The 21,297-nt window shown below is 36.0% G+C and overlaps 2 long non-coding RNA genes across 2 annotated transcripts; one reads left to right on the top strand and one right to left on the bottom strand.

Moving 5' to 3' along the window:
- Positions 1-8,846: 8,846 nt before the first annotated feature.
- Positions 8,847-11,001, bottom strand: LOC124458250. Its single transcript, XR_006953096.1, has 3 exons — positions 10,810-11,001; positions 10,127-10,128; positions 8,847-8,857 (listed from the first exon to the last, which is right to left on the bottom strand). It is a non-coding gene; the product is annotated as an uncharacterized LOC124458250 (long non-coding RNA).
- Positions 11,002-11,310: 309 nt separating this feature from the next.
- Positions 11,311-12,744, top strand: LOC124458249. Its single transcript, XR_006953095.1, has 2 exons — positions 11,311-11,503; positions 11,693-12,744. It is a non-coding gene; the product is annotated as an uncharacterized LOC124458249 (long non-coding RNA).
- The last annotated feature ends 8,553 nt before the right edge of the window (positions 12,745-21,297 follow it).

The following is a 21,297-nucleotide window of genomic DNA, read 5'->3' as shown; positions in this document are numbered from 1 at the left end:
AGAGAAAACGTAAAAGCTACGTTGTTTAAAGTATCAATAACTGGCCAAATTAAAAAAACATTTCGCATTTTCTTCGAATAAAAGAAGCTTTTAAAAATATTGACAACAGCAAGTAAAACACAGCGTTGACACGTAGAGTGATATCAGTGAATTAACAAACCTTTCATTTCGCAGTTTTATCTTTCATAAAGAGCTGTGTTTTGTATATGTTTGAATTAATTCTAATGGAGTGAGAGATTGATTGTATTTTGATTTAAAATAACCGAAACAACCTCCTAGGTGTCCACGCATTTATACGTTGAGATTAACGATGATAATACTATCCGTAGCATTATGTCAATATATTAAAACTTACTTTGAACAAATTTACTGACAATTGATAAATAATTTACGTGCAACGACTTTTCATCGAACGTAAAAGATGAGGTGTGGCTTCACTTTTATACTCATCAAATAATGATAATATCACTGGTGAAGAGCTGCGAAGAATATTATTTGTTTGCGCTTGACGTCACCACTTTATTGTCACCCCTTATTGCCACGAATATCTTATTACGCATATGATAACCAGAGTGGCAGCCAGTGAAGTTCTTTTTTTTAACAATAGGAATGATAAAATGGCTAACGGCAGCAAGTAATCTAATTAAATACACAGCAACCAGTTGCACACGAATTCGACCTACTGTATATTCCCTATACTTTGACCTAATCCTCTAGATATTTAACTGCGGTTGTCACGATGAGGCAAATTTATTCACAGGCACCTTGTTTAAAGGTGGCAAAAAGGCGAGACTCTTAGTAAAATTTAAGTAAAATGGAAATTTTAAATAAAGAAATGTGTAGAGAATTTTTGCAGCATGTAAAACTTATCACCTCCGCACTTATGTATCAACATAGGAGAAGCATGTTATAGACATATATCTTTCGTCAATTTTAATAAATCATGGTTAAACCGTGCGCAACTTACTTTTCGAATTAAGGAGAGAAACAAATCTTTCGATAATTTCTTCCTTGAACACTAAAGCCTGGTAAGGAATTGATTGTTACTAGTAAAGAGTTTTGTTAATAAGCTTTTAAAGAAGCATTATTATGCATAGACCTAAGATGATTGTAAAAATTGCAAAACAAATATTAAGATGCTTAAAGCTATGTTACAGATGCCCATAATTGAAGTAACTGCCTTTCTGATTAACCTACTTTAGGTGATGCAAGTGAATTTTTTTAAAGCATTGCTATCAAGGCTATTGAACTCGCTTAATACAAGAGTTGCTTTAGCTCATGGCTTTCACCACTTTATGTAAATAGTCGTCCCACATAACATATTATAAGTAAATCCATTCCTTACTTTTGAATAGTAAAATTCTGGGATTATATGTATATAGAACGAAAATATGTTTTTGGTTTTGTAGAAGCTGCTCTGAGCATTTAAGTGTCAGCTCACTTCTTTCAAACGGAGGACCTTGTCTCCTTTACATACCAATGTCGCAAAATCAACTTGAGTTACTGTTGCATGCATTATATACGTTTCAAATTTTTTTTACGCGAATATAGATTGCTGACAAACAGGGGATAGACGCTAGCAGAGAACGACGAATGGATAAGGAAGAAAGAATGGCAAATATAAAGTGTTTATGAAACGAAATTTTCTGGTTTCATTTTTTTAAATAATTGCATAGTAAAAACCTTGAAAATAGTCCGGCAAAACGTTTTAGCGGTTATAGGCCGTATTCTGTATCAAGAAAATGTGCTAAAAAATGATTTCTAAATGCCCAAATTCATGACTATTTAAAAATCACAGAAAACTACTTATTTTTAATGACTGAATATGATTTAAGTTGTTTGCATTTCTTGAAATTGTAATCTTTGAAGTTTCAGTACTCCAAAGTTTCATAATATTCGTCTTTACCTGACGCCATCTTGTTTTATTTGTGAAACTGACGACAATATAGCAAAAATTGCGGGTGCACTGTTACATGATAGCAACTATTATCATGTAATATCATTTATAAACTACTATTATTTAAAATCGTGGCCAGAGATTTGCCAGGCGGAAAGCGAATTTTCAATATGAATATATTAATATAACTTTTAATAATAAATAGAAGGATTTATTAATTACATTTCGTCTTTAACTTAAGACATCTTCAGATTAATTGAATTAAATTAGTCTGAAGATGTCTTAAGTTAAAGACGAAACGTAATTAATAAATCCTTCTCTATTTGATTATTGTGATGGCTTTCTTAAAAGTATTATGTTGGGCTATTATGTTCATATTGAAAACTACTATTATATTATATTATATTACTAAGCATTCCATATTTTTATATTTTAACTTTAAAATGCATTTTGCAATGTCATTACTAATCAGGACATAATCTAGAAGCTTGCTTGCATGCGCTAGAAGCTTGATTACATGCGTAAACATATTTTGAAACCGCAAGCACATTTATTGTTATTGTGGTTAACTGTTTAGTGCTGTAACATACTGTATTGCGTATGGGATGTAGGTCACAAAACCACAATACTTCCCATTAGATATTATATATATATATGAGTAGTTTACACCACTGAGTACAACCTACGAGAACAACCTACGAGCACAAGCTACGAGGAGATAAACTTAGGAGGCATAGACTACCGAAGTAGTTTGACAAGCTACAATCTACCAGAAAACTATCTTGGCATTTATGCCATAACTATCTTTTGGGTTTTGTGCCTTTAATCTATTTGAAAAACTGTTGTGAGTCATTGTTGGACTCACGAACGCTCAAGAATAAAGACTCACGGTTTTACTCAGACAGAGGAGATAAGTTTTATTCATACTTATTGATATTATAATTAAGACACTTATCCACTTTAATATTTACGCGTTGGTTAATAAATTGTTTGACAAATATAACTGGTTCAAACTATCTTTGTTGCGTGTGGAAATAGAACCAAAATTAATAGTTATTCTTTCGGGACCACGCACGTAACATGCACAATGATCAAAATAACAAAAAGGCGAGCTTGCGGGGATGTGTAATCCATTTTAAAGGTGACAATGGGCCATTGACTGATTTTACCGAGACATCTTTGAAAAAAGTTTTACATTGTCACAAGCTTTGGTTACTATACAATGGTGAGCAAAAAGACATTGCTGAAGAGAACAAAAATTTGATGAAAAAAATTCAGTCCATGAAAAGTCCTTTGGCTGAGTACCGTGGAGAGTTAAAGTACTATAGAAATTGCTAGGCAAAGTTTACCAATGTCGGCCTGATTAGACGGGCTGAAAAAAGAATGAGCAAAAAGTTTGAAGCTTCAGCAGCCACTGTCAATGAAAACTATATACAAGAAAATAAGTCGACAGATGTAAATGAGCCACACACGAAACTGCTACGATCATCCTCGTTTTGTCATGACAGTTCTAAACCTCCGATAAGAACTATAGCACTTTTGCCATCAATATGCATAATATGCAATCAAGAAAAGTCCTTCGTCACTCAATCGGTAAATAATGTAGCAAATAAACCAATATGTTACAGGTATTCCAATACCTGTTTTGTAACATCATGTTCTGTACTTAATCTACCTACAATATAATTTTACTTTTGTTGTCTTACTGATGGTGAGGAATGTCCAATTTTTCTACAATTTGGTAAAGATCTTTTTTTATTGACAAGAGTTCAGCGATAGTTAATGCTTCAAGGTAAATATAAAATATATTTTTGCTACTATTGTCTTTTTTGCATTTGCTTTATATTTCTTTCGGTTCTAGGTACACTCTCTTTGCATCTGGCAAGTGTTCGGACGAATGCCTTCCCCCGAATGCAGATATCATGCTTTTGCACATTAAGAGAGCCAACTACCAAGCAGCCATCTGGAAGAATAGTTTGCAATCGCACATTAATGTTCAACCTCCTGTGAGCCATAACCAGGACAAGCAGACAATTTCAAATAATACAAAATAAAGCAAATTCCGAAGAGGGACATCTCGTTTTCTTGATATTCAATGATGATGTCTTTGGAATAAAGACGAAATATTACACATTATTTTGTTTCAAACTCTTGTAATATCTTGAATATCAAGAAAACGAGATGTCCCTCTTCGGAATTTGCTTTATTTTGTCCTGTGAGCCATGGATGGCATATGAAAAATGGTCAGTTAGAGATTCTTTGGATGACTGGACCATCCGCTCCAGATACACTTATTGAGTGCGTGACATGCAAGTGTAAAGCTGGTTGCAAGAATCTTCGATGCTCGTGCGTGTAGTCTGGTTTGCAATGTACTGACATTTGCGGTTGTTCTGACTGCAGTAACTACGCCTCTGAAGATGACGGCCCAATGAAAGAGCCGGATGAGTGCGATGATAGCGATTACGATGATGCCGACAATACACATGAAAACTTCATACACGATTTCAATGAAATGTTCTATTAAGAATGCACTGCTCAGCAGTGTGTACAGCAGGAGCTAGATGGCGACCAAAGGATTCGGAGTACGCAATCTCATGTGCCAATTTATTATCGTTATATTATTTACACAAAAAGATTAAGGACTCCTTCGCAACTCAATTTCAAGAATTGTTTTTTCGTTTTTTAGTCTTTTTGTCCATCAAGCAGCTTTGGAAGATTAATAGCTAAACATATTATTTCAAATTAGCTTAGAAAGATTGATCCTTAATCATTATTTAGCACCGTTCTTTTGAATATGAGCCAGTAAATTTAGCGAATTTCACACAAAACAATATGGCGGATATAGAAAATAAATGTCGAATTTTTGATGGCTCTAGCTCTCTTGATTGCACGTTTTCGGGATGTAAACAGGCAGATTTATGTTAAGTGAGTACATATTAGTACATCTATGTTGTTTTTACTTAGTCATGAATTTCTGCATCTCAACCTGAAGAATAATCCACCATAGAATACGGCCTATTAAAAACGATTCTTTATTATAGAAAATCTCATTTGAACACGACACTGTCGCACTAAAATTGTCAGCCATTTTTCTGCGTGGCCAAATGACTTCGTGACGCCAATGGTTGTGTAGATTTGTTCTCCGTCATGTAGTTTCTATTATCTCTATGTGTTACAGTGCAACTACAAAAGCGCTTTTGCGTGCAAAATACTAACATATTTTCACAATTTCGCAAGTTTATGAGCTATAAATTGAAATTTCATTGATCTTATCTATCGTTACGCCTTTCCTGCAAGTAAATGAGATTATTTACAGTACATTGCTGATGAGAATGCCCTTCCTCTAACTCAGAGATGTCATTTACCGGACATCTCTATGTACGCATGTTTTCTTCATATACTATTAAACTTCGTGTAAATACGTACACAGACATATAAAGAGGTTGTGTGTGTCCGTACTTATTAAAAACAATAATACGACAAACTAAATGGTTACTTTCCTAAAAATAACTATGGAGAGCGCAGGCCTCTCATAAATTCTAAAGGAAAAGAGAGTTAATAGCAAAGCTGTGTTGTTTGAGGCCCTCAAAATGTTAGCTTTACCAGCAAGTCAAAATTTGAAGAAATATCTATGTATAAATTTCGTCAACACCAGAATTCTCGGGAGCAGTGGACACGGTTTGTACAACGACATTGACCAAATTGGAAAACATCTGCGACACCTCTATTTTGTTCTTCTCATTTCGAAAAGTATTGCTTTGAACGTCGACCAGATTTAAATTTTGGTGAAGCATGTACTTTTTCGCAATTTAAATTGAGAAGATGGCTTGAAAAACGATATTCCCATAGTTGATTGCGCAGGTGTTTTGACAAAACACGTTGGTTTATCATCGCAAGAGCGACGTGTTGTAAGTAAATTTGTAATGTTTCACAGTAAAGAATGCTGTAACAAATAAATAGCAACAAGTTCTGTTATTTATTAAAATCACGACTCGTTAATGCTTCAATCTTATTTGTTGTATATCTGATCCATTTTTAAAATACACAATGAACTCATTAATATAAATCTCTCGTAGATATTACGAAACAAAAAAAATACATTCCGTGAATACGCACGAATTAGATGAAGCCATAGAAGAAACTAAGGAAACAAACGTTTCTACAGACGTCAGCGAAGATGAAGATGGAGAACTGATCACAAATAGTCCGTCGTCTTTTTCAAGCCCGCTGGAACAAGGTTATGTCTGGCCTTGCAAAAATGTCAGAAGTATTGAGAGAGGTTAAAAATTATGCAAGACGCTAACAGAAAAATGAAACAGAGACGATCTGTTTTGGAAACAGAAGTACTTCGCTTGAGGAAAATAGAGAGTTGCGTAAGATATGCCAGTTTATGCCTGTAGTGATAAATGTAATACAGACGTATTTGAACCATTCTTCGTCTGCAGTAGAAACTGGCAGAAACGAATGAATCATCGTTGGAAGAAGAGACATCTTCTGCTAGCGGGATATCTGCAAGTGATTTGAATATTAGTAATATTACTAGCAAAGAAAAAGTATTGGAAAATTGAATAGTTCCAAACGAGAGAGAAGATAAAGAAGAAGAACTACATAAAATTGATGAAGATCACCATTGGAATATTGAAGAAGAAACAGCGGAGAATGACGACATTGGTAATGATGAGTATAGTGTTGATCTAGCATCATCTAGGTGTAGCATCAGGTAAGTAAATCTTAAAACTTTGTTAAAGAGTTAAAGTTATGGGTTGTATAAAAACTAACTCTTTTATTTTGGAGTTGTTTCCTACGTCTTACCTCTTGATTAGCCAAAGTTTATACTTTTCCATAGGTGTCTCGTAATGCTTTTCTCTCTCTGTTGCTTCAACTATAAGACTAAGAAACAATATTAAACTACAAACAAAAATGGCACCATTGTTACTGCAAAATTCTCTTAATCTTTTCTGTTCCGATGGCTTGGGCTTATGTTAGTAGGATTCTATTGGTCTTTAGGCATTTGAACTTGTGTGTATATAATGTGCGCATATTCTTTTATCACAAAAGCAGGTTCCTTTCCCCAATTATTTTAAATCATTCGTAGCAATATCAGGCATTCCTTTTGGAAAAAAATCAAAAGTTTTTTGCAGATTTAATAGGACAATCTGCAAAATTCGGAGTGTATACAATCTTCATTTTACATGAAAGTAAGATTGTGAGCTTTGAACTTTAACTAACTATTTAAACCATAATCAATACGAAAAGGTAAATGTTGTGTTTTTATTTGATTGGCATATAAGGACTACAAACAACATGATCAAAACAAACTTTTTAGGGAAATGAGACCGGAAGCAGCAGTGCCATGGAATTAAAAGGTGCTCAGTTATATTTTGCACACTTAAAGGAGAAAGGCATTCCAATTAAAGTATTTGTGTCTGATTAACACAAAAGTATTGCAAACCAATAAGGCAATGCAATACTTTCACATTGCACTACTTTCATCAGTGACACATAGCAAAAAATACAGGGAAGAAATTGTTTGCTGCAAGCTAAAGGCATGTAAGCAAAAGGCATGTAAAACGATTGGAGAATCGATTCCTGTTGTCAAAAATCATTTTCTCTGGTGCTTAAACTTAACAAAAGAATGGTTTCAGTCTAGGATTCTAGCAAATTGAAAATCTTCAATGTATAACATCTCTGAATTTGACAGTGATCAACCTGATATACTATTTAAAAATGTGCCTATGATGATTTAGAATGAAGAGAATGGATAAAATAGGTAAATTGAAGAGGTACTGAATTTTCAGTATTTTTTTGGTTGATATGTTGCACCATGATCTTGGTTATAGTATGACTGAAACAAACTATGGAAGTACCAAATATGTCAAAGGTACAATGGCATATAAAAAATGCATGATAATCTGATAAAGAATACATTGCTCAATGCCATTAAACACCTGTCGCCTGATGCATATACATGTTTCCTCGAAGGCTTTCACTCCACACTAAACCAGTGGTACCTAAAAGTGTTGTGCCTTTGTTTGCTTGAACAATAATGCAGGTAATTGGATGTTTGTTTGTTTTTTATATGAATTAAAAGCTTTTCACATAGGCCAGTATCAATTAAAGAACTAAATTTCCTTGTATCATCACTTAAAACTATTTGAATGCCAGTAACAGAAATTTAGACCCATACTGAGTAGTATTTAGCACTGTGGCCTATGTTATCAAGCCGACCATCACTAGCTTGGGACAAACAATTTCCGGTTGCTTCAAGTTTTGTAACAAGATTGTTTTTGTATTTTTTCCAATGGAGTTAAATGTTGGAAAATAGTTTTTTTTTGAAAACAACAAATAAACGATAATCGTCAAACTAGTATAAACATTTGCACAAAAGGCAATAGAGGTTTTGTGATTAATTCAAAGTCGTTACTTGCACTAACTGATTGATGTTTATTATAAGTATCCAAAGTGAACCCTGCCAGTCTCATATTTATGAAAACCAGGAGAATTTCAGATGGAGAAGCACCAGATACCAATGTAGGGAAACAAAGGTGAAAATTTCCAGCTGCCATTTTTGTTTCAGTCATCTGTGGTGGACTATTCCAAGTGTTTTCTGGTTTTGCACAATGAGGATTGATACGTTTCACTGTCACCTTCACCATGTACAAGAACAAAAAGTCTCGATTGCTGGCTTAACTGACTTACACTCTTGGCAACTATTAAAGAGAAGCCGTAATTGCAATAGGAATACAATAAAATTTTTAATCACTGCAATGATTTCCAAAATCATTTAATGTACTAAAGCAAAAGAATACCACTTTTCAAGTTAAATGAAATTGTTAGTTAGTTTTTCGTTGATAAAAGATAAATTTTCTTTTCTTCAAAGTTGCATAGCACTATACTTGGAGTAAGAACTCTACTGTCCATATAGACACATACTTTGAAGATTCTGACACTTCCTCATCACTAGAAGATAATACTGAATATGAAAAATCATTTTAAATGTCATCGTTGAAAAGGAATTAGCAACAGAGGACGAACAGTGCTCTGGAGAAGACGTTTCAGAAACACCAGGTTCTTCAGTGATATCAGTTTCTTCCCCGGTAGAGCTGTCTTGTCCTTCAAGTAGTTTTATATTTTCTTCGTGGAAGCAATTTTAGATATACTTTCACCTAAACTATTTATAAGATGTAATTTAAGAACTGACAGGATGTGTTTTGTATTTATAATGTAGTGTCCATTTTAAAATATTTTTTTGTCTTTTATTTACTTTCGCAGTCGATTATTAAAAAATCGATTATCGCACTTTGCAGTTGCCTATTCTCTTTGCTAACTTTTTACAACATAGTGCTTGTTGTGTTTGAGTAAAGGATTTTTTTACCTATAAAATAATTAGTATCTTATGAGTGTATAAAAAGCATATGCCATATAAACTATTTATAATACAGAAATGACAAATGCTTGTGAGGAAGAGAGTCTGTTGACTGCGCACAGTCCAATACAGAGATGTATTCAACATCTGTACCTAATTCGTTGTACTCAAACTGCTCACCTCAACCAGATAAACAATTTTTTCAACGACAACGTTTTCTTTGTTAAGCGCTTCCCTGACTAACTAAATGAAATAAATCACATGTCTTATTTATGATTTGTGTTTGTAACACCTTTTGAAGACGACCTTTCCCAGTTAATCGAAAACATCTTGTTCCGCAACATCCACAACAATTTTCTAAAATGATTACACAAAGACATGAACAAAATCAATGCATGAAACAACGTCTTCATCTTCGCCGACAAAACAACAACATCTATGAAATCGACGCCTCAAATTACAAGAAACTACTAATAGAGAATGTGACAAAGAAATACAAACACACGCAAGAAGATACTGTAGAAGAAATAAATTCCGAACTAAAACTAATCGCTGACAACCTAAAAGTCACCGGTGGAATAAACACCATGAACCATAATCCAGCATTCATATCTTTAAAGGACCACAAACTAGACTTTGAAAACAACCCCAAATGCCGCCTCATCAACCCCGCAAAAGCCACCTGGGAAAAGTCAGCAAATTCATCCTAGACAACATCAACAACGTGATACGGAACGAACTAAAACTAAACCAATGGCGCAACACAACAGATGCTATCACTTGGTTTAAATCCGTCACCGATAAACAAAGAAAATCATTCATCTCATTTGACATAGTTGATTTTTACCCTTCGATCACCGAACGCCTACTGGAAAAATGCCTAGCCTGGGCAAAACAATGCACAACAATCACAGAAAAGGACCACACCATTATAAAACACGCAAGAAAATCACTTCTTTTCCACCAAAATAAAATCATGGTCCAAACGCAACGCTACCAACACGTTTCGATGTGACCATGGGCAGCTATGATGGAGCGGAAGTTTGCGAGCTTGTAGGGCTATTCTTACTCGACCAACTACAGCACCGGTACGGAAACAACGTCGGCTTATACCGTGACGATGGCCTTGCAGTCATAAATACCAAATCTGGAAATCTCTGCGACAAAGAAAGAAAACCCTCTCCCACTTATTTGACGAGTTTAGACTAAAAATCACAGCGATGACAAACCATGAACGCACAAACTTCCTTGACGTACCTTTGACCTTAGCAACAAAACCTACCAACCATATAGAAAACCCAAAGACGAGCCCCTTTACATTCACAGATCGTCCAACCACCTACCATCACTATTACGCCAACTACCCACATCCATCAATAACCGAATTAACACACTCTCATCTAGCAAAGACACCTCCGAAAATGCCTCACCAATTTACAACCAAGCTCTTAAACAAAGCAACTTCTCCACCCAACTCACCTTTAATCCATCAAACATCAATGTAAACACTACGTGGAACAGAAAACGTAACGTCACTTGGTTTAACCCAGAGGCGGATTTAAACTTAGTCAACTAAGTCGGGCGACTAACGTATTAACGTGTCACTTTCAAAAAATTCCGTGGGTATTCCTTAAATTATAACACTTGAGTGCTTTAAAATTTCCGCAGGATTTGGGTCCATATACCGATTTTGATTGGTTTAAATTGATCAATTTGCGAGCATTCATTGGTTAGCGTATCGTGCATGATCTGCAGCATCTATGTTCATTCTGTGATTCTGATTTGCCCAGACGAACCAGCTATATAGCTGTAATTGGTGGAGATTTCTTGCAGGATCTATACCAATTTAAAGCTTGTGATTGGTCAACATTGTTAGTTTTTTGCAGGATATATCTATTTTGGTATATGATGTTGCCGAATCTTCGGATTTGATTGGTTGTTGTAGCGAACTTAGTCGGAATATATTTGTCTGCTTCATTGCGCTTGAATATTTATCGATCGTCATGGCTAACTCTAGCAGTATTTTAGATCGGGTTCTCTCTGACTTAAAAAAGTGATGATGTTGCTTTGCTTAAGACCTTTGAGGAATTATGTGGTATATATAATTCTTCTCGTTTCTTAATGCCTGAAGAGCATTTTCCTTTAATTGGACGATCTTTGTATCGTGATGTAAATGCTGAGACAGTCTATTTGCCTCATCATGTGAAGGCCGACAATACGAAGCCATCGGTTGCTCTAAGGTAAAATTAGTTAAATTAAGATAAGTAGAAATGAATATAAGCCTAATTGCGTAGTTGTTATGACACGTTAAGACCAAAACTGCCGATTTGTTGTCATTTCATTGTTGTTGAAATGATCGCTTTTAACTCGCTTTGTTGACATTGCATAAATTGTTGCAGTCTTATAATAATCGACTGCTGTTTTATTAGATCTGAACCATCTGGAAATTGTCTATACAGCTCTGCTTCTCTGGCCTTGGTTGGAAGCAATGCTCTCATTCACACTTTGAGAGCTATGGTATCTATAGAGCTTTTTATATATGCAAATTATTATTGTTATCATCCAATATTCACTTCCACCTTAGAGAAGCATGGTGACAAGGTCTCTGTTAGTGCAAAAAATGTTTTGGCTATGTCCTGTTGTTTTGAAAGTGTGGATTCAGGTTTATCAGGGCTTGATCTTGTTAAAATGGAAGCTCTTTGCAACTGTAGAGATTAAATTTGGGGTAGTTTTTTGTGTATACTTGCTCTCTCCTCAGTTACTAATAGAATCATTTCTTTGATGTATCCTGATTGTGGAGAAGTTTCTTTTAAGTTGTTGTTCAACCAAATTATTTCACCTCGTCTTCCTTTACCAACACCACCTACTCAATATAACTATTTATACCTCTTGTTTTGTTCTACAACTCTATTGACTTCTAGTAAAGTCTTTAAGCCAAATCACTTTGCACCTCTTATTTTCAAACCTATCAGTAAAACTAAAAGAAAGGCTTCTGCTTTGTTAGAAAAAGCTAACAAGAAAATTCCTCATGTGAAAGGAGAGTCTTCTACTGTTAACATTTCTAATTTTTTTCAACCAGTTTCAACCCCAGCAAGTAATAAGGCTAAACAATTTATTTTGCCCAAATTATTTAGTACTACACAAACACAATCAACACAAAGGTGCCTGCCATCACTAGTCTTGGTTTAATACATAACCCAAAACAAGAACTTTTGTAATCATTTTCATTAGATTTTTCACAGCAATATCCAAATGATGTGAGATATTTTAGAGAAAAAGCTAGAAATATGAATGATTCTCAAAAGCTCCAGCTCATTCACAATGTTTTTAAACCGAATAGATCCTACCCATTTCCTAAATCAGCTGATGGTCGATCTTTTCTTTATTCGTGGCTGGAAGATTATTCTTGGTTGTGTTACTCCCCTTCTTTGGATGGTGCTTTTTGTCTGCCTTGTGTTTTGTTTGGTGATCAGTTTCCGAATAAAAATACAAAAATTAAAAAACTTTTTAGTGAACCAATGACATATTGGCCTGGTGCTAAAGCTTGCTTCAAACGCCATATTGGTTTGAGTTCTAAGGCTCTCACCAGAGCAGGTTTGCACGAAAGCACACGTAATAAATATTTGATGTGTTGCATCATTTTAATATGTCTATTCAAGTTTGAATTAGGAATATTGGGTGTAGTATTTCATCTCTTTCTCGTAGCACTTTTTAAAAGAACATTGAAAACGTCAATTTATGTGTGTCATACACAGCACAATTGCTTTTGTATCTCTGTGAAAATGGTACAAATATACAACATCTTCTGTCACTAGACTTTTAAAATGACCACCACTAAGATTGTCGAAACGTCAGTCAACATCAACACCAACAGTCCTTCTAAGGACTATACTAACCCTGGCAATCTACATCTTAAAATATATATGATGCGCGTTTTGATGAAGTTACCTAACATACAAGAAATATTCACCTTTTGTAAGGTCTTAATTAATGCATATGCGTTTTGATCTGGGAATAACAACAACTTTGTCTAATTGTGATACTTGTGAAGGAACAATTGACCTTATGAAAGACCAAATATTTAACTTCATCATTAACAGGGTTACTGACATTTGGAGTCATGCTCTCAAAGGAATTAATAAGTTAACTGTGCCACCAGTCAATAGCATATCTTTTCCTAAACAATACCTTTTTATAAAAGAAATCAGTTTGAGCTTGGAGTATCGTCAAAATTTATGGAAATTGAATGTTTAGGTCAGCGTTTCGACGTTTTCTTTAGCGGTGGTTTGTGTTACTTTTCTGTTTAGCTCGGCAAAATAACCATTAGATTCAGATTATGTGTGTGCATATTCTTGGGGCGAGGTTAAAGGATTAGAATGACAGGGATGATGTAGAAAACTGAGCAATTTTACATCTTTGAAATGTCCCACGTTGTCGCTTTTTCTAATCAAACTCCTGTTGCTTTGTTGCAAAGGTATGAAAGGCGAGTATCTGGCGCCTTAAAACCAGACTGCTCTCTTTTTGTTTAAGGCTTCTCTTTACGTTGAGGCTGTCCATGTCGGAATTGCATTTTCACGTGGTGAGGGTGCCATTTCCTAGGCATGCTGATGAGCTCTGATATAGGGTGAAACAGTCCTTATAATTCATCATATTAACAATGTTGCGTTAGCACAATTTTTAGCTAATGCGACCACGCCCATTTATTAAAATTTTGTTCGACCACGCCCTTCCAACTAAGGAATTAAAAATCCTGGATCCGCCCCTGTAACCCACCATACAGCAAAAACGTAAAATCACACATCGCCCACGACTTTCTACAACTTATCGACAAACATTTCCCACCAAATACTATACTCTCCAAGATATTCAACCGACACACAATACGCGTAAGCTACAGCTGCGGCGAAAACATGAAAACTTTCATAACCATACACAACAAGACTATTTTAAAAAGGCTTAACTCGAAAAAACCCAGAACAAGAACAACCCCCCAAAGAAATGTAAATGCAGACAGAAACACCTATGCCCGATAAATGGCAACTGCCTGAAACCAAGCGTGATTTACAAAGCCGACGTGATAACGACTGACAACAGCGAAACAAAAACTTATGTAGGTGTTACTGCATGCGCTTTTAAGACACGATATCGAAACTGCATTAAATCAATTACGAACATTAAATACCGCAACGAGACAGAACTTTCTAAATACACGTGGACATTGTAAGAAAACAAACGTAACTACAACATTAAATGGGACTTCATCAAACAACTTCCACCTCCGAACAAAAACCAAAGAACCTGCCGTCTTTGCCTTGAAGAAAGGCTACTTATCCTGAAAGGACGTAAAAAGAACATTTTAAATAAACGTTCCGATATGTTTAGTGCATGCCGTCATGTAACTTAACACCTTTTAGTCGATGTATATAGTCAGCAAATAATATATAATCTGTCAGTTGTATGAAGATCGCCCTACGGCGTGTAACTCCGAGTAGTGACGGCAAACAATTGTCCATTTTATTTTATAGTGACGGCAAACAATTGTCCATTTTATTTTAGTTCATTTTTATATATATATATATATATATATATATATATATATACAAAGTGTATAAACAATGTGCCCTCCCGGCTATCACCAAAGTGCAATGGTGACTCCTGCACTTGGGACACAGGACGTACGGTATATATATATAGGAAGTTTATAATTTATGATTTTACGTATAAAACAGTGCTCGATGCCCAAGAGCAGAGCGTAAATATGTGTAGTGGTGTTGAGAAAAATCACAAAACTACCGATTCATCCCGACAAGCCTGTTTCGTGATTGCTCACTCTTCCAGGGATTTAATGAATAAAATACTTAAATGCTTAAAATATATATACAAGATGATGACGGAAGTTAGTGTATTAATCAAGGTGTATAGTTTCAAGTTAGATGACGGAAGTTAGAGTATTAATTACGGTGTATGGTTACAAATTACATAGGAGTGTTTTGGATCTATGGCGACAAGAGGAAACAAGTTCGTTGCATTTATTGAGGGATGATTTGGATGGTTGGTAGAGGATGAAGAATTTTTCTTTGAGGCAAGGTTGCATCTTTTACTGGTGCTGTTGTATGGTTTGCTGTGTGTGAGGATGTTCCATGAGATGTCGTGGTCGATATTGCTGTCTTTAAGGGTCCAAATGTGCTTACTGAGCTCGGTCGAGTTTCGTAGTTTTTTGTGGCGGAGAGGTAGTGTGATTTCTATGTCTAGTCTTAATTCGTTTTCTGTAAGTCCAATGTACGTCTCCGTTGTGTTATTGTCTTTGCGTTTTACAGTAGCTTGGTAAACAACGGATGACTGCAGGCAATTTCCGTTAAGTGGGCAGTTTTGTTTTTGTCGGCAGTTGCATGTTTTTGTAAGTGTCTTTTTGTTCGCAGTGTTGTCGTTAGTTTTGTCTGATGTTCTCAATATATGTTTGTTATGGTTGTTGATTATTTGTTCGATATTGTTCATGCAGCTGTAGCTGAGTTTGATGGTGCTACGGTTGAATATATTCCTGAATTTTTGGTCTATGGGGAAGTGTTTGTCGATTAATGAAAGGAATTTGTGGCCAATGTTCGTGTAGACGTTTTTGCTGAATGGAGGGTTGTACCAAAGTATATTTTGTCGAAGTCTGTTTTTCCGTTTGGTAGTAGCGTCTCAGTCGAATTTTAGTGTGTATCGGTATCCGTTTCGTCGAGTGCTTTTTGGTATGGTGCAGTTATTTGGTCAAATGATGCTTTGTCGGATGATAGTGAAGATAGACGTTTGTTGATAAACTCGAAGATAGACGTTTGTTGATAAAACTCGACCGAGCTCAGTAAGCAAATTTGGACCTCAAAGACAGCAATATTGACCACGACATCTCATGGAACATCATCACACACAGCAAACCATACAACAGCACTAGTACAAGATGCAACCTTTGCCTCAAAGAAAAATTTATCATCCTCTACTAACCATCCAAATCATCCCTCAACAAACGCAACGAACTTGTTTCCTCTTGTCGCCATAGATCCAAAACACTCCCATGTAATTTGCAACCATACACCTTAATTAATACTCTAGCTTCCGTCATCTAACTTGAAACTACACACCTTGATTAATACACTAACATCTGTCATCATCTTGTATATATATTTAAGCACTTAAGTATTTTATTCATTAAATCCCCTGAAGAGTGAGCAATCACGAAAAAAGCTTGTCGGGATGAAATTGTAGTTTTTGTGTATTTCCTTCTTATTATCAATTTGTATATAGTGCCCGGGAGGGCACATTGTATATACACTTTGTAAATTACGCTAACTGCGCGTGCGTAGTTTGAGCACTATCGGATTGTGTAGAGAGTCTCATATGGAGACGTTCACCGTGTTCGCGATATGCAATGCTCACCTTTACAGGTTTAAGCACTGTGGTGACTCTACAATACAATCTTTACAATGTGTAAACGTACGTCCTGTGTCCCAAGTGAAGGAGTCACCATTTTACTATGGTGATAGCCGGGAGGGCAAATTGTAATACACTTTGTATATATATGTGATAATGATAAGGATTCTCTGAATTTTTATTTTGAAATTTTAATTAAGCTTTCAACTCGGTGCTTCGATCCTTCGTCAGAATATAAGAATATATTATTTACAAAGTTTTTGTAGGCGTTTGGAGCGTCTGATTGGTAGGTTAGTAAATGAGTTGATATTATTGGATGGTATAAGATGCGTTGTCATGGTTTCGGTTGTATGGATTGGGTTAATGAAATTTGAGTGTTTTATTTTAGTCGTTGTGTTATTAGTTTGTTGTTTTGGTTTTGTCTTTAGTTGTGAATAGATGATGGGGATGTCAATATGTCTGTTCATTGTAAAGTAAATGGTTTGAACCCGGGAGTATCGTTATATGTTTGTAAATGATGATCGTCCAGGTTAATAAAGTCCTGAGAAGGACTGTTTTTGATGTTGTTGACTGACGTTTCGACAACCTTAGCGGTAGTCATCTTCAGAGTCAAATGAGGAGTAAACGTCAGGTTAGCCGTATTTGTTGTCTGGTTCTTACGTCATTGTATTGTGTGTACAGGAAATGTGCAGGAAATGTGTATTGTCATTGTGGATTAGTGTGAAGTGAAATATTTTAATTTTAGTTGTGATGTGTGATTTAGGTGTGACGTTTTTAGTTGTAATGTGTGGGTGTCAATTGTGTATTGTCATTGTGAATTAGTTTGAAGTGTAATGTTTTTAGTTGATCGTTTGTTTGTATTGTGAATAAGTCGTTTGTAAGGTGTATGGACAGGAATGATTACTTTAACAAAATGGACGCACTTGTTAACGACAGACAAACGTACGAACAACTCAAACGAGACCCAACACCATCACTAGTACGCAAACTTAACAGCAAGATCTTCTCTATGAGAAAATCTAACATTATATCTGAACGTATTTACTATCGACTCAGATGTTCAGTACCACGACCACCCAGACTATACGGACTACCAAAACTTCACAAACCACAAATACCCATGCGACCAATTGTATCATTCTGTGGTTCGCCTACCTACGAACTTTCAAAGTACTTGACTAACATACTGCAACCACTAACAAACAAATCAAAACACAAGCTACAATCCACTGAAACTTTCATTAAAAAACTGTGCACTATACAAATACCAGACAACTATATACTAGTGTCTTTTGATGTGAAATCACTGTTCACCAGTATTCCACTTAATCTGGCACTTACTTGTACAAAAACCCTCATTACAAACACCACGGACGTACTGCCATTACCGACAGAAGACATTATGGAGCTACTAGAGCTCTGCCTCACCTCGACTTACTTCCAATACAAAGGAACACACTACAAACAATTACACGGGACAGCAATGGGCTCGCCCGTTTCTGTTGTAGTTGCTGAAATTGTAATGCAATCTATAGAGGAACGGGCACTCATGACTTACAAACATGCACTACCTTTTTGGTTTCGCTACGTAGATGACACAATCACAGCACTACATGCAGACGAGATTGATGACTTCCATACTCACATCAACAAACAGAACAGCCACATACAATTTACCAAAGATGTCGAAGAAAACGGAACTCTTCCTTTTCTCGACTGTTTGGTAAAACATGACAATCAAAACTAGGAACAACAGTTTATCGCAAGCCAACACATACTGACCGACTACTAGACCAATCATCTTACAACCCTACATCACACAAAGCCACCACAATCAGAACATTAACAAGACGTGCACAAATCATATGTGATTCACCGGACGCTCTACAAAACGAAAACAACTATTTCAAACGTGTTTTGACAAAACAACTATAACTCTGACTTTATCAAACGCAACACTTACAAACCCAACGAACCCAACGAAACGAACAACTCAGTGACAACAGCAACGATACCTTACATCAAAGGTACGTCTGAGACTATCTCGCGTATCTTACGACCATACAACATACGTGTCGCACATAAACCAATCACAACATTACGACAAGTACTAACGAACATAAAGGACAAAGAACAACCCAACGAACGACAAGGTGCAGTTTACAAAATAAACTGCTCCGACTGCCACGCCTCCTATATCGGGGAAACTGGCAGGAACTTAAACATAAGACTTACTGAGCACAAACGAGCTACTAAGAAACAAGACAAAACTAATCACATTGCCGAACATCACCGAATCACAAAGCACAACATTGACTGGGACTCGGCAAAATGCATCACTTACAGTACTGACTATAGACAACGGCTTACATTAGAAAGTTGGTATACCAACTTGGAACAAACCCCCCTGAATAGATCACAGCAATTACCGGCACCTTACAAACGATTTATTCACAATACAAACAAACGATCAACTAAAAACATTACACTTCAAACTAATTCACAATGACAATACACAATTGACACCCACACACTACAACTAAAAACGTCACACCTAAATCACACATCACAACTAAAATTAAAATATTTCACTTCACACTAATCCACAATGACAATACACATTTCCTGCACATTTCCTGTACACACAATACAATGACGTAAGAACCAGACAACAAATACGGCTAACCTGACGTTTACTCCTCATTTGACTCTGAAGATGACTACCGCTAAGGTTGTCGAAACGTCAGTCAACAACATCAAAACAGTCCTTCTCAGGACTTTATTAACCTGGACGATCATCATTTACAAACATATCTGTTCATTGTGTTGTTGTCTTTGCTGTACCATGCCTCTTTGAATTCTCGTGCGTGTTTTGTCTGTGCGCGTCCAAGAAGTTGTGTTTTTGTCCAGTCAAATGTGTGGTTGGTATCGTAGGTATGTTCTGCTGGTAGTGATTTTGGGTCGCATCGTTTGATGGTATTCTTGTGTTCAGCGAGTTTTGTTTCAATTTTCTTGGATGTTTGTCCTATGTACTGTTTGGGGCAATCTTTACATGATATCATGTAGACCGCGTGGGTTGTGTCCAATGTCGTTGTTCGGTCTTTATGTTTAGTGAAGTATGATTTGAGTTTCTGTGTTGGTTTATGTGCAATGTTTATTTTGAATGGCCAGAGTAGTATTGATGTCATTTCTGACGTGACGTTTATATATTGTAATGTAACTATTTTTACTGGTTCGTCTGTATCTTCGTTAGGTTTTTCAGTTTGTGGTTTGTTGTGTATTTTGTTTAATACTTTGTTGATAAAGTTTCGTCGGTAATTGTTGTTTATGAATGTAGAGTATAAGTAGTTGCGTTCATTCTTCTTGGCTTCTTCTGTATTGCAGTGTGTTTTAATCCTGTTAAAGATAGCTCGTATGCAAATAATTTTGTTTTGTCTTGGGTGATTGCTATTAAAGTTGAGTATTTGGTCTGTGTGTATATTTTTGCGAAATACTTGCGTGTTTAATGTGCCGTCATGTGATCTGGCAAGTGGAATATCTAGGAAGGTAAGTTGTTTGTTCTGTTCTTTGTCCATGGTGAAGGTTATGTTCTGTGGGGTGTTGTTTATTGTGTGTAGAATGTTTTCTGTTTTGTCTTTTTCGACGATAGCAAAGATGTCGTCAACAAATCTTCTCCATAGTCTGATGTGTGTGTTGTTGGTGACTGACTGCTTTTCAAGGTGCTGCATAACAGCTTCTGCAAGAGAGGTGGATAAAGGTGAACCCATTGGTGTTCCTGAGATTTGTCGGTAATATGAATTTTGGAAGGTGACTTCAGTGGAGAGGCAGAGCTCGAGCAGGTCGATGATATCGTCTTGGTCTAGTTCGGTTGTGATTTTCCATGAGTTGTTGTTAGTAAGTTGTTCGTTTGTGACTTGTTTGGCTACTTTTAGTGGTATGGATGTGAAAAGTGACACTACATCGTAAGATATCATGATTTCGTCTGGTTTTAGTTTTACATTTTTAATATTGGTGAGGAAAGTTGTGGCATTTTTGATAGTATGATGTGATGATGTGACTAGTGGGTGCAGATTATTAGAAAGATATTTAGATAGTTCATACGTGGGAGATCCAGAAAGAGATAGAATTGGAGATACACTAAACGGAAGAGATACACTAAACGTAGCCAAACAGGAAGAGATACACTAAACGTAGCCAAACAAGTCACAAACGAACTACTTACTAACAACAACTCATGGAAAATCACAACCGAACTAGACCAAGACGATATCATCGACCTGCTCGAGCTCTGCCTCTCCACTGAATTCACCTTCAAAAATTCATATTACCGACAAATCTCAGGAACACCAATGGGTTGTCCTTTATCCACCTTTCTTGCAGAAGCTGTTATGCAACACCTTGAAAAGCAGTCAGTCACCAACAACGCACACATCAGACTATGGAGAAGATTTGTTGACGACATCTTTGCTATCGTCGAAAAAGACAAAACAGAAAACATTCTACACACAATAAACAAAAGCAAATAATATTAAATTCTTACCTTTGTTTGAAACAACGTATAGTCTTTGGAATAGTATTGGAACAGCCTCCAGTAAACAGACTCTAGCGTAACTAGAGAAGCGTTAAT

This window comes from Xenia sp. Carnegie-2017, unplaced genomic scaffold (assembly GCF_021976095.1).
Source record: "Xenia sp. Carnegie-2017 unplaced genomic scaffold, XeniaSp_v1 HiC_scaffold_6, whole genome shotgun sequence".
In the NCBI taxonomy this organism is placed as follows: domain Eukaryota; kingdom Metazoa; phylum Cnidaria; class Anthozoa; order Malacalcyonacea; family Xeniidae; genus Xenia; species Xenia sp. Carnegie-2017.
This window is presented reverse-complemented; position numbering and strand designations above follow the sequence as displayed.